The sequence below is a fragment of the Cyprinus carpio genome, chromosome B4 (assembly GCF_018340385.1).
Source record: "Cyprinus carpio isolate SPL01 chromosome B4, ASM1834038v1, whole genome shotgun sequence".
NCBI lineage: Eukaryota > Metazoa > Chordata > Actinopteri > Cypriniformes > Cyprinidae > Cyprinus > Cyprinus carpio.
The window spans coordinates 28,750,553-28,761,981 of record NC_056600.1 but is presented as its reverse complement, the minus strand read 5'-3'; the positions used below and the strand labels follow the sequence as shown (position 1 = coordinate 28,761,981).

Below are 11,429 nucleotides of genomic sequence, written 5' to 3'. Positions count from 1 at the left end.
CAAACCGACTGTTTCAGATAAACAAAACCATAATATCTTTAAAGACTTTGTTAATTAAAAACCATCGTATCTCATGCAGGAGTAGCATGTTTTGACAGTTTTCTGCCGAGTGCCTCTATGAATTACGGTTGGTCACCCCCTAGCGTCTCTCTTCCCCGCGAATTTACGGTGACACCCTGCGACCCTTGCTCAGCTTCCCACCTATTGAACAAGTTCATTCATAGAACAAGGATGACACCCAGCGGTCACTCAACACCGATTTCTTTCACGGACACCTTTATAAATTTGACGCGTTCAAACGATCACTTGAAGCAGAAAACTTTCTCGGACGGCTCTCCAAGACAATCGCTCTCCAAGACAATGGATAAAAGTGAGTATTTTATCATGTCATGTTATCTGATGGTAGTGATATTTAAATACTATTAATTGATCAAAGTATGTTATGCTATTTTTACAGTCTACGATGTTATAGCGTTTTTTAAACCATATTACATTTCATTCCTGTCATTTTCTTCATGTTATGCTGTTTTATTTCAACCGCTGATAGAGATATTTTAACACTATATTCATAAAGTATGTGTTATTTGAATTAATATCGACGCATCTATCGTCCCAATCACCGCCAGACTGTTTGTATGAAAAACACACTTTTATTTTGAAAAGACGGCGACATCCTGTTGAAAATACTTTTATTTTGAAAAGACGGCGACATCCTGTTGAAAATACTTTTATTTTGAAAAGACGAGGATATCCTCTCGCTAAGCTTTTGTGCTTCTCTCTATTAGTGCTATTGGATCTTAGTCCTGCGTTCGACACTATTGACCACACTATTCTTTTGCATAGACTAGAACACTTTGTTGGCATTAATGGAAGTGCATTAGCATGGTTTTAAATCGTACTTATATGACCGTCATCAATTCGTAGCAGTGAATGAAGAGATATCATATCGATCACAAGTGCAGTATGGAGTACCGCAAGGCTCAGTACTAGGGCCGTTACTCTTCACGCTTTACATGTTACCCTTGGGAGATATCATCAGGAAACACGGTGTTAGCTTTCACTGTTATGCTGATGATACTCAGCTCTATATTTCTTCGCGGGCCGGCGAAACATACCAATTTGAAAAACTAACGGAATGCATAGTCGATATAAAAAACTGGATGACAAGTAATTTCTTACTGCTAAATTCTGAAAAAACAGGTGTGTTAATTATAGGGCCTAAAAGCTCTGCATGTAATGACCTAGAACGTTGTCTAAGCCTTGATGGCTGCTCTGTCAATTCTTTGTCATCAGTTAGGAACCTAGGTGTGCTATTTGATAGCAACCTTTCCTTAGAAAGCCACGTTTCTAGCATTTGTAAAACTGCATTTTTCCATCTCAAAAATATAACTTAATTACGGCCTATGCTCTCAATGTCAAATGCAGAAATGTTAATCTATGCGTTTATGACCTCAAGGTTAGACTATTGTAATGCTCTATTGGGTGGTTGTTCTGCACGCTTAGTAAACAAACTCCAGTTAGTCCAAATGCAGCAGCTAGAGTTCTTACTGGAACCAGGAAGTATGATCATATTAGCCCTGTCCTGTCAACACTGCACTGGCTCCCTATCAAACATCGTATAGATTTTAAAATCTTGCTTATTACATAAAGCCCTGAATGGTTTAGCACCTCAGTATTTGATCGAGCTCTTGTTACATTATAGTCCTCCACGTCTGCTGCGTTCTCAAAACTCTGGCAATTTGATAATACCCAGAATATCAAAGTCAACTGCAGGCGGCAGATCCTTTTCCCATTTAGCGCCCAAACTCTGGAATAACCTACCTAACATTGTTCGGGAGGCAGACACACTCTTGTAGTTTAAATCTAGATTAAAGACCCATCTCTTTAACCTGGCTTACACATAACATACTAATACACTTCTAATATCCAAATCCGTTAAAGGATTTTTAGGCTGCACTAATTAGGTAAACCGGAACCGGGAACACTTCCCATAACACCCGATGTACTTGCTACATCGTTAGAAGAATGGCATCTACGCTCATATTAGTCTGTTTCTCTCTTATTCCGAGGTCACCGTAGCAACCAGATCCAGTCTGTATCCAAGTCAGAGGGTCACTGCAGTCACCAGGATCCAGTACGTATCCAGCCCAGATGGTGGATCAGCATCTAGAAAGTACCTCTACAGCCCTGAAAGACAGCGGAGACCAGGACAACTAGAGCCCCAGAGACAGATCCCCTGTAAAGACCTTGTCTCAGACAACCACCGGACAAGACCACAGGAATCAGATGATTCTTCTGCACAATCTGACTTTGCTGCAGCCTGGATTTGAACTGCTGGTTTTGTCTGGCCAGAGGAGAACTGGCCCCCCGACTGAGCCTGGTTTCTCCCAAGGTTTTTTTCCTCCATTCTGTCACTGATGGAGTTTTGGTTCCTTGCCGCTGTCGCCTCTTGCTTGCTTAGTTGGGGACACTTCATTTACAGCGATATCGTTGACTTGATTGCAAATTATTGCACAGATACTATTTAAACTGAACTGAGCTGCATGATGACACCACCGAATTCAATGATGAACTGCCTTTAACTGTCATTTTGCATTATTGACACTGTTTTCCTAATTATTGTTGTTCAGTTGCTTTGACGCAATCTTTTTTGTTTAAAGCACTATATAAATAAAGATGACTTGACTTGACTTCAATTCAGTTCGCTATGTATAGGATTTCAGAAAACCAATTCTGTGTCCGTTAAATCGACGTTTTACCACCGCGTTATCCGTTCGTCATCTATGAACACGATTTTCCCGGTTGCTAACTGCTCTCGGTGAAAGGGATATGATGGTGAAATGGCTCCCTCCGGTGAGTCTGGGGTGAAATGATCCTGTTATAGTGAAAATTGTGCCATCTGCGACAGTTTAATGTTATGACCTTGTGTTTCTTTGTCACAGTCTGTCTCTGTATGTGTGTGTGTGCTCCATTAATCTAGCAAATAAAAACCCTCTCCATGTGTTTTAAACAGGTTTTTTATTTTTTATCTCAGGTTCAGATATTGAGCAGCAAGCCTTTGACGGTATTAATACATGTAAGTACGTATTAACTATTCTTTTTATAAATTAAAATGAACGTATTTTAATTTTGTCTTTTTATAAATTTATATATGTTTTTTTTTTTTTTTTCACAGCGCTCGCGATTGATCCAGACAGCGCAGCCGCTGGTAAAACAAGATCCATCTCCAACATTTTTTATGAGAAATAAAAATTTTAGATTTTTTTTTGTTTATGATAAATAATTTTTTTTTTTTTTTTAGATTTCATACAATTTATGACCCAACCCGGCTTCCAGACAGTTATCGATCTCACGCAAGATGGCGACGAAGATCCCACCGTCAACGTAACAGACAAACCTCACATCCTACCTGATTCCACTCTGGCGCACGTCGAGAATCCAATAGGATCCTGCGGCGAACCACTTCCTGGACCCAGCGACGAACCAGCAAGAAAGAAGCCTAGAAAAACAAATCGTCCCACCTCGCCGGTACGGACCAGACGGCGAACCACCAAGAAAGACTTATCGTTTTACTCCGGCGATCAGTCCTGAGAGCTCTCCAGAGAGGAAAACTCTTTGTCTGACACCACCGAACAGCCCGGCGACCAGTCCTGAGACCGAGCTGTTTTATGGTAAGACTATCCACATTATTTGCATTTAAACTCCGACGGAGTCAAACTATTAAGATTTTTATTTTTACACCCAGCAGACTCGAGTAGAAGCCATAAGGATGACGTGACAACCTGGGGTATGGCTCAAATCGATGCTTGGGACCAGAGTTCTTGGACGAGCACGCGTGACGAGGTCTCAACCACCAACCTGGGTCAAACACCATATCCTTCTCACTCACCGTCGTCGGAAGAAGTAGAAGTGGAAGAAGTTCCGGCGCGTCAGCCGGTTGATGAACCATTCGATGATCTGCCTCCGCCTCGTAGGCCCATTAATTTGATAGAATCATTTGGTCAAGAGTTTCGCGACGCGCAGGTTGACATAAACAACAAATACGTCGAACTCCATGACGTACAAGATGATATTAACGACAAATTGATTGCGTTGCACAGCGAGTCTCGTGACAGACAAATCGAAACCCATAGCAGATTAGACACGTTGCACGGCGAGCTCCATGCCTATCACCTCGAGACACGCAGTCGATTCGATGCGCAGGATCGCTTTATTCAAGATCTGGCCGATGAAATATTCCGTCGCGTCAATGCTATGAGATCAACGATTGATCAGCAGTTTGATAGAAATGATCATATGGTGAGTCAATACCAACGGGAATTGGTGCTAATTTTGCATCACCTTATTCTCACCATCATAGATGAGACCACAGAGTCAAATTGAATATAGATGTATTCCGAGTAATTCTTATAATCGCACGTCTGCTATGATTTTTTTAATATTTCATTTATGGTTTTTTTATACTTTGTCTACATATAATCCGATATTTCATTTATACTCTGATTTTGTAACAAGTCATATATGCTTTTTATATTCTGATTTTGTAATAGTTCATTTATGATTTTTTTTTATACTATATGAAATTTGTAATAGTTCATGTATGCTTTTTTATACTATATGAAATTTGTAATAGTTTGTGTATGCTTTTTTTATACTATATGAAATTTGTAATAGTTCATGTATGCTTGTTTTAACTCTGATTTTGTAATAGTACGTGTTTTGGTCTGAAATCTAAAAATGGACGGGTCAGACCAATCCTCCACAGAACTGACACCGGACGAGATCGAAATGCTAAGTATACTGCCGGACTCTTTAGAACAGTATTTGTTTAAATCTAGAATCCCCTGCTATTTTGGATCTTTCTGAATTAGCCGTAAATCCAAATATGAATTTGTTTGATCCTCTGCTAAGCCTAGACAACGATCGCGTTGTACAACACGGCGGTGATTTAAACAGCCCACTGGCAGCGGTGTACCGAGGTTGATCCTGACAACACAGAGCACCCCGTCGGTAATGATACTTTGCAACCATCCGCATCAGGTAATGTCGACCCTACTACACAGACTCGATTAAGCCGTACAGACCTTGATAGGTTGATTCGTGAGGGTGGGGACGTTAACGGATATCATGTTTTACCACTATGGAGATAGAATTGTTTGCTTAATTCCAAATAAATAGATTATGATCCACAAATAAATGTAAAGAGATTTAAAAATATTAAACATTATTGACAAATAAATCTAATGAGATCCACAAATAAATCTTAAAGTTTCACAAATAAGAATTAAATTCACAAATAATTAAAATTAGATTTGCAAATAAAAAAACATATTCACAAATATATATTTATGTCACAACCACAGCTTTGTCTGGCATTTATTTGTGAATCGCATCCTGTGCATCTGTAGATAGCTGCATGCATTTTTGTGAATCGCGTCCTGTGCATTTGCGAATTGTGAAACATTTCTTGCGTCAAGACGTGCTGACAATCCACAAATACGTGGAACTCCACCCACCGTCTACTCAAGCCAATCAGATAACAGCCACATTTCGCTGACCAATCATAGCACGATCTCGCTATAGCCAATCACGTTTTGCTTTACAAGGGCGGTCTCGTCCTGAGATAAATTAATTCATTTGTATTGGTTGGATTAGGTAGTTTATGTAAGTTAAGTTATGTTTAGTTATGTTTTATTTTTTGTTCTTCCACATGTACAGTACATACATACAGAGAATCGAAATTGCGTTACTCTCAGACCCCCGGTGCATACAGATAACACTAACAGTAGAGCCTAAAAAATCTAGATCAAATATAAAATATAAGATAAAACTATACAATAAGGGAATGTAAAAAAGACATAATAGAAAAAATAAAATAAAAATAAGGTTAAATAAAAGCAGCGCAAGGCACATGGCAGATAGAGATAGAGTGCAAACCAGTGAACAAACAGTGCAGATAAAAAGATTTTTAGTGCATAAAAAAAATAGCTTATTCAGTCTGATTAAAAGTGACAAAGTGACAAAGGGCTCAGAGCAGTTATTTTATTAAACTGACTGATGAGGAGGGTAGAATGATGTCAGATCCATGGTGAATGAGGTAGTGAGCAGACCACTGCTGCACAAAGTGACTGGTGCATGACATTCGTATGTTAGAGGAGGGGGGGGTGGGAAGGACCTGGGGATGTGGGGACCTGGGGGGGGGGGGGTTTCATAGTTCAGTGGTGCCTGAGGCAGAAGAGGGACGGGGGGGAAGTTCGGGAGCGAGTTCAGCTTCCTGACAGCCTGATGGATGAAGCTGTCCTTCATTCTGCTGGTCCTGGCCTGGAGAGTCCGCAGTCTCCTCCCTGATGGCAGCAGACTGAAGAAGCTGTGTGACGGGTGAGTGGGATCACCTGCAATGCTGAGGCTTTTCGAGTGAGACGGGTTCCATAAATGTCCTGGAGGGAGGGGAGAGAGACACCAATGATCTTCTCAGCTGCTCTCACTATGCGTTGCAGAGTCTTCCGGCAGGACGCGGTTGCAGGCGCCCATACCACACAGTGATGCAGCTGGTCAGAATGCTCTCGATGGTGGCCTCTGTAGAAGGTGTACATGATGGGGGGGTGGGCTCTGGCTCTCCTCGGTTTGCGGAGGAAGTAGAGACGCTTGCTGTGATTTCTTGGCCAGTGCTGCAGTGTTGTCGGTCCAGGAGAGGTCCTCTGTGATGTGCACACCCAGGAACTTGGTGCTGCTCACTCTCTCCACAGTCGCACCGTTGATGGTCAGAGGAACATGCTGAGTGTGCGCTCTCCTGAAGTCCACAACAATCTCCTTTCGTCTTCTCCACGTTCAGAGAGAGATTGTTGTCACTGCACCACCCGGCCAGGCGGCTCACCTCGCTCCAGTAGTTTGTCTCATCTCTGTTGCTAATGAGACCCACCACAGTCGTGTCATCCGCAAACTTAATAAAGAGGTTGGAGTTGTGTGACGGTGTGCAGTCGTGGGTCAGCAGAGTGAAGAGGAGGGGGCTCAGCACACATCCTTGGGGGGCCCCAGTGTTCAGTGTGATGGTGCTTGATGTGTTGCTGCTGACCCGTACTGCCTGATGTCTACCAGTCAGAAAGTTCAACAGACAGTTGCACAGCGAAGTGTTGAGCCCCAGCTGGACCAATTTGTGAATGAGCTGTTGAGGGATGATTGTGTTGAATGCTGAACTGAAGTCTATGAACAGCATTCTGACGTATGAGTCTTTTTCCTCTAGATGTGTGAGTGCTGAGTGGAGGGTAGTTGAGATGGCATCATCGGTCGACCGGTTGGACCGATATGCAAACTGGAATGGGTCCAGGGAGGGGGGGAGGGCAGACTTGATGTGGTGCATGACTAGCCGTTCGAAGCACTTCATGAGGATGGGAGTAAGTGCAACAGGACGGTAGTCATTGAAGCATGATGGAGATGGCTTCTTCGGGACTGGAATGATGGTGGTAGCTTTGAAGCATGTGGGAACAACAGCTTGACTAAGTGAGATGTTGAAAATGTCTGTGAAGACATCAGTGAGTTCTGCTGCACAGTCTCTCAGTACACGCCCAGGAATGTTGTCAGGACCCGGAGCTTTGCGTGCATTGATCCTGCTGAAGGATCTCCTCACGCTGTCTGGGGTCAGCATCATCACCTGGTCACTGGGAGGAGGTGGAGTCTTCTGTGCAGTGGAGCTGTTTTGTGCCTCAAAGCGAGCGAAGAAGGTGTTCAGCTCGTTCAGCAGAGAGATGTTGCTGTCACAGGTCCGCTGTGGGGGCTTGTAGTCCGTAATGGTCTGTATCCCCTGCCACAGGCTCCGAGTGTCTCTGCTGTCGCTGAATTGATGGGCTATCCTCCTGGAGAGTACTGTCTCTTAGCCTCTCTGATGCCGCGGGATAGGTTGGCCCTGGCTGTTCTCAGGCCCCCCTCGTCTCCAGCTCTGAAGGCAGCGTTCCGCGTCTCCAGGAGTCTGTAGACTTCCCCTGTCATCCACGGCTTCTGGTTGGCCCGGACAGTAATGGTTTTTTGTGACTGTTACATCCTCAATACACTTGGTGATGTAGGCAGTGACAGTCTCCGAGTACTCCTGGAGGTCAGTGGAGTTATTATAAGTGGCAGCCTGCTTAAACATATTCCAGTCAGTTGTATCAAAGCAGTCCTGAAGAGCCTCAGACGATCCTTCTGGCCACACTTGAATCTGTTTCTGAACTGGTTTGGCGACTTTAACGAGCGGTCTGTATGCAGGCCATAAAAGGGGTAACGTTACAGTAAAAGACGTTTAAAACTGGATTTCGTTAGACCATTAGACTGTGTATCATGCCAACCAAGCCACAGTATTTTTATGTTACGTGACTTTGAAAATGCCAGAGAAACAGAGCTTTCAATCACGGCTATGGGAACAACGCTATACTGGATTCAAATTATGCAAGCGTCATGTTATTCAATATGGAAATAAAAGCGTAAATAAGTAACTGACTAATAAATAACTGAACTCAACCTCATAATAAACATTTGTTTGTGTAATCGTTTAAAATGCCGTCACACAACAGCCAAAAGCATTTCCCAGTTTTTCAGTCACGCCGATGTATTTGAGCTGCTATGTGAATCTAACGATGTATGAAGGTTGTGATTCTGTGATGGTCAGTTCACACCAGTGATAGAAATTAATCTACCAATAAGTTTTTATATATATATATATATATATATATATATATATATATATATTATATATATATATATATATATATATATATAAAGTTTTTATATATATATATATATATAACCTTTTATAAGCATTTTTACATTTATAAAACCATTTTTTCTTAAAGTGTGCATCACCTTTTTGAGTCAAATTCTTGCATATGATTTGTCAATTAGAATAATGAGACATTTGGGCTGTTACCAAGCAAATGGTATAAATATCAAGAAATGAATCTTTGAAAGAGGAAACAAGTGCATCTGAAGTGGCATTTAGATGCCACACTGTTTAATACCAGCAGAGGGACACAGGATGGTTTACATTTACATTTAGCAGACGCTTTTATCCAAAGCGACTTACAAATGAGGACAATGGAAGCAATCAAAATCAACAAAAGAGCAATGATAAACAAGTGTTATAACAAGTCTCAGTTAACTTAATGCAGTACACATAGCAAGGGCTTTTAAATAATATAATAAATAAAAAGAAAACAGATAGAATAAAAAAAGAATAGAGCAAGCTTGCGTTAGGTGTTTTTTTGCTTATGTTAATTCTATAATAAATGAAAAGAAAACAGATAGAATACAAAAAGATTAGACTTTTAAGAAAACAAGCAGCAAATGAATAGAGTGCAAGTCTAAAAGAGACAAGTGTTTTTTAAGAATAGAATTAGAATAGAGAGTGCTAGAGTTAGAGGGTCAAATAAAGATGGAAGAGATGTGTTTTTTAGCCGATTCTTGAAGATGGCCAAGGACTCAGCTGGTCGGATTGAGTTGGGCAGGTCATTAACCTGCAGTTACAAATGCATAGATAATGTTTTGATATTTTAAACAAACAACAAAAGAAAAAAACGTTGAATAGTAACATTTGAAATTATTTTAAAAAAAATGAAAAGATACTTTAAATGTGAAATTTAAACCACCAGTAGGTGGCAGCAAGTCACTGTTAACAAGTGAGTCATTGCGATTGAACTGAATCATTTAAACGGTTGATTCATTCAGAAACGAAACGCTGTCATGTTGCTCAGAGACGAAAAACAGTGCTGTGGCTGTGTGGAGTTATTTTTGTTGTCGAAATAGAGCAAAAACAAGCAATATGGTGTCTAAAACTTAAGTCTCTTAATTCACGTTTTGTTTATTGAACTATTGAACTATATTAAATTATATAAATAGACATTTTCTGCTCCCATATCTTGAATTTTGTGATCATTCGAAATGTAACTTTATATACATTTATAATTTATATTTTATTTAATAAACTGAATTATACAGTGAAAAGAACGCACTGTAAATGCACTAGTCTAACCTACTACACTTCATCACGCACTGTTTCTCTGGCATTTTCAAAAGTCACGTAACATAAAATACTGTGGCTTGGTTGGCATGATACACAGTCTAATTGGTCTAACGAAATCCAGTTTAAAACGTCTTTTACTGTAACGTTACCCCTTTTATGGCCCTTATATTACCTATTTGAGCCCAATGCAGATGAATGAAGTTATCTCAGGACGAGACCGCCCTTGTAAAGCAAAAACGTGATTGGCTATAGCGAGATCGTGCTATGATTGGTCAGCGAAATGTGGCTGTTATCTGATTGGCTTGAGTAGATGGTGGGTGGAGTCCACGTATTTGTGGATTGTCAGCACGTCTTGGCGCAAGAAATGTTTCACAATTCGCAAATGCACAGGACGCGATTCACAAATGCATGCAGCTATCTACAGATGCACAGGACGCGATTCACAAATAAATGCCAGAACAAAGTTGTGGTTATGACATAAATATATATTTGTGAATATGTTTTTTATTTGCAAATCTAATTTTAATTATTTGTGAATTTAATTCTTATTTGTGAAACTTTAAGATTTATTTGTGGATCTCATTAGATTTATTTGTCAATATGTTTAACATTTTTAAATCTCTTTACATTTATTTGTGGATCATAATCTATTTATTTGGAATTAAGCAACAATTCTATCTCCATATACCACGACCTCGTTTCAATAGCCTGACATTGAGAAGGACTACGAATCTGAGAGAGATTAAATCTACAGATTTGGCCTCTTACCACATCCGCTTACACGACATGCTTACTGGAATTGTGAATTTCGCTAGGGAATTTGACCAAAATTTCTCCGGTGATCAATATCACATTGACGGCCCCCAGTTTACAGACGCCCGTTATTGGGATTTTAACCCACGGTATAATTACGACGTGGATGGGTTTATGGATCAAATGAAAGTTTTACAGAGCAACGACTGGTTACTATCTGACCAAACTGTAGAATTTGAAGCTTCCGTAGCCATGAACAGACAAGGCGGCGGTCGTCGTCGGAAACTCGTGGACTTGGCTGTTGATGAGGTGATCAAAAGGAAAAAGACGAGTTTATTTTGCCCCGACCAATATTTCAAAAAAATTTGTGCTTCTCCACTCTGTCTCGCCCGTTTTCTTAACCCCCAACACCCCGAGAGTGGTTGTTTCGAAATGCATTAAAAAAAAAACCCTCCGGTCAGGAATACCCTGCATGTGAATATGATCAAATACTGCAAATTATGTAATAGACGTTACAGCGTTAAACCGGGCAACGAGAAAACCAAACACATATGCGCCCCAGACAAATGTGTGCATTGTCGAGAGCGTCTGATGGACGATGGGGCACATCAATGCTTCATACAATCTCTACAGCCTAAGGAACCGTGTGAAAAACTACATCTTTTACGAGTTTTGAAACACGTTACGA

At 40.8% G+C, this 11,429-nt stretch overlaps 1 long non-coding RNA gene across 2 annotated transcripts; it reads left to right on the top strand.

Annotated features, from left to right (window-relative positions):
* The first annotated feature begins 3,040 nt into the window (after nt 1-3,040).
* On the top strand, nt 3,041-3,830 carry LOC109112039. 2 transcript variants are annotated; one of them, XR_006154677.1, is made up of 3 exons: nt 3,041-3,076; nt 3,176-3,671; nt 3,749-3,830. It is a non-coding gene; the product is annotated as an uncharacterized LOC109112039 (long non-coding RNA). The 2 variants fall into 2 exon arrangements; XR_006154678.1 differs by having other exon boundaries at nt 3,746-3,830.
* The last annotated feature ends 7,599 nt before the right edge of the window (nt 3,831-11,429 follow it).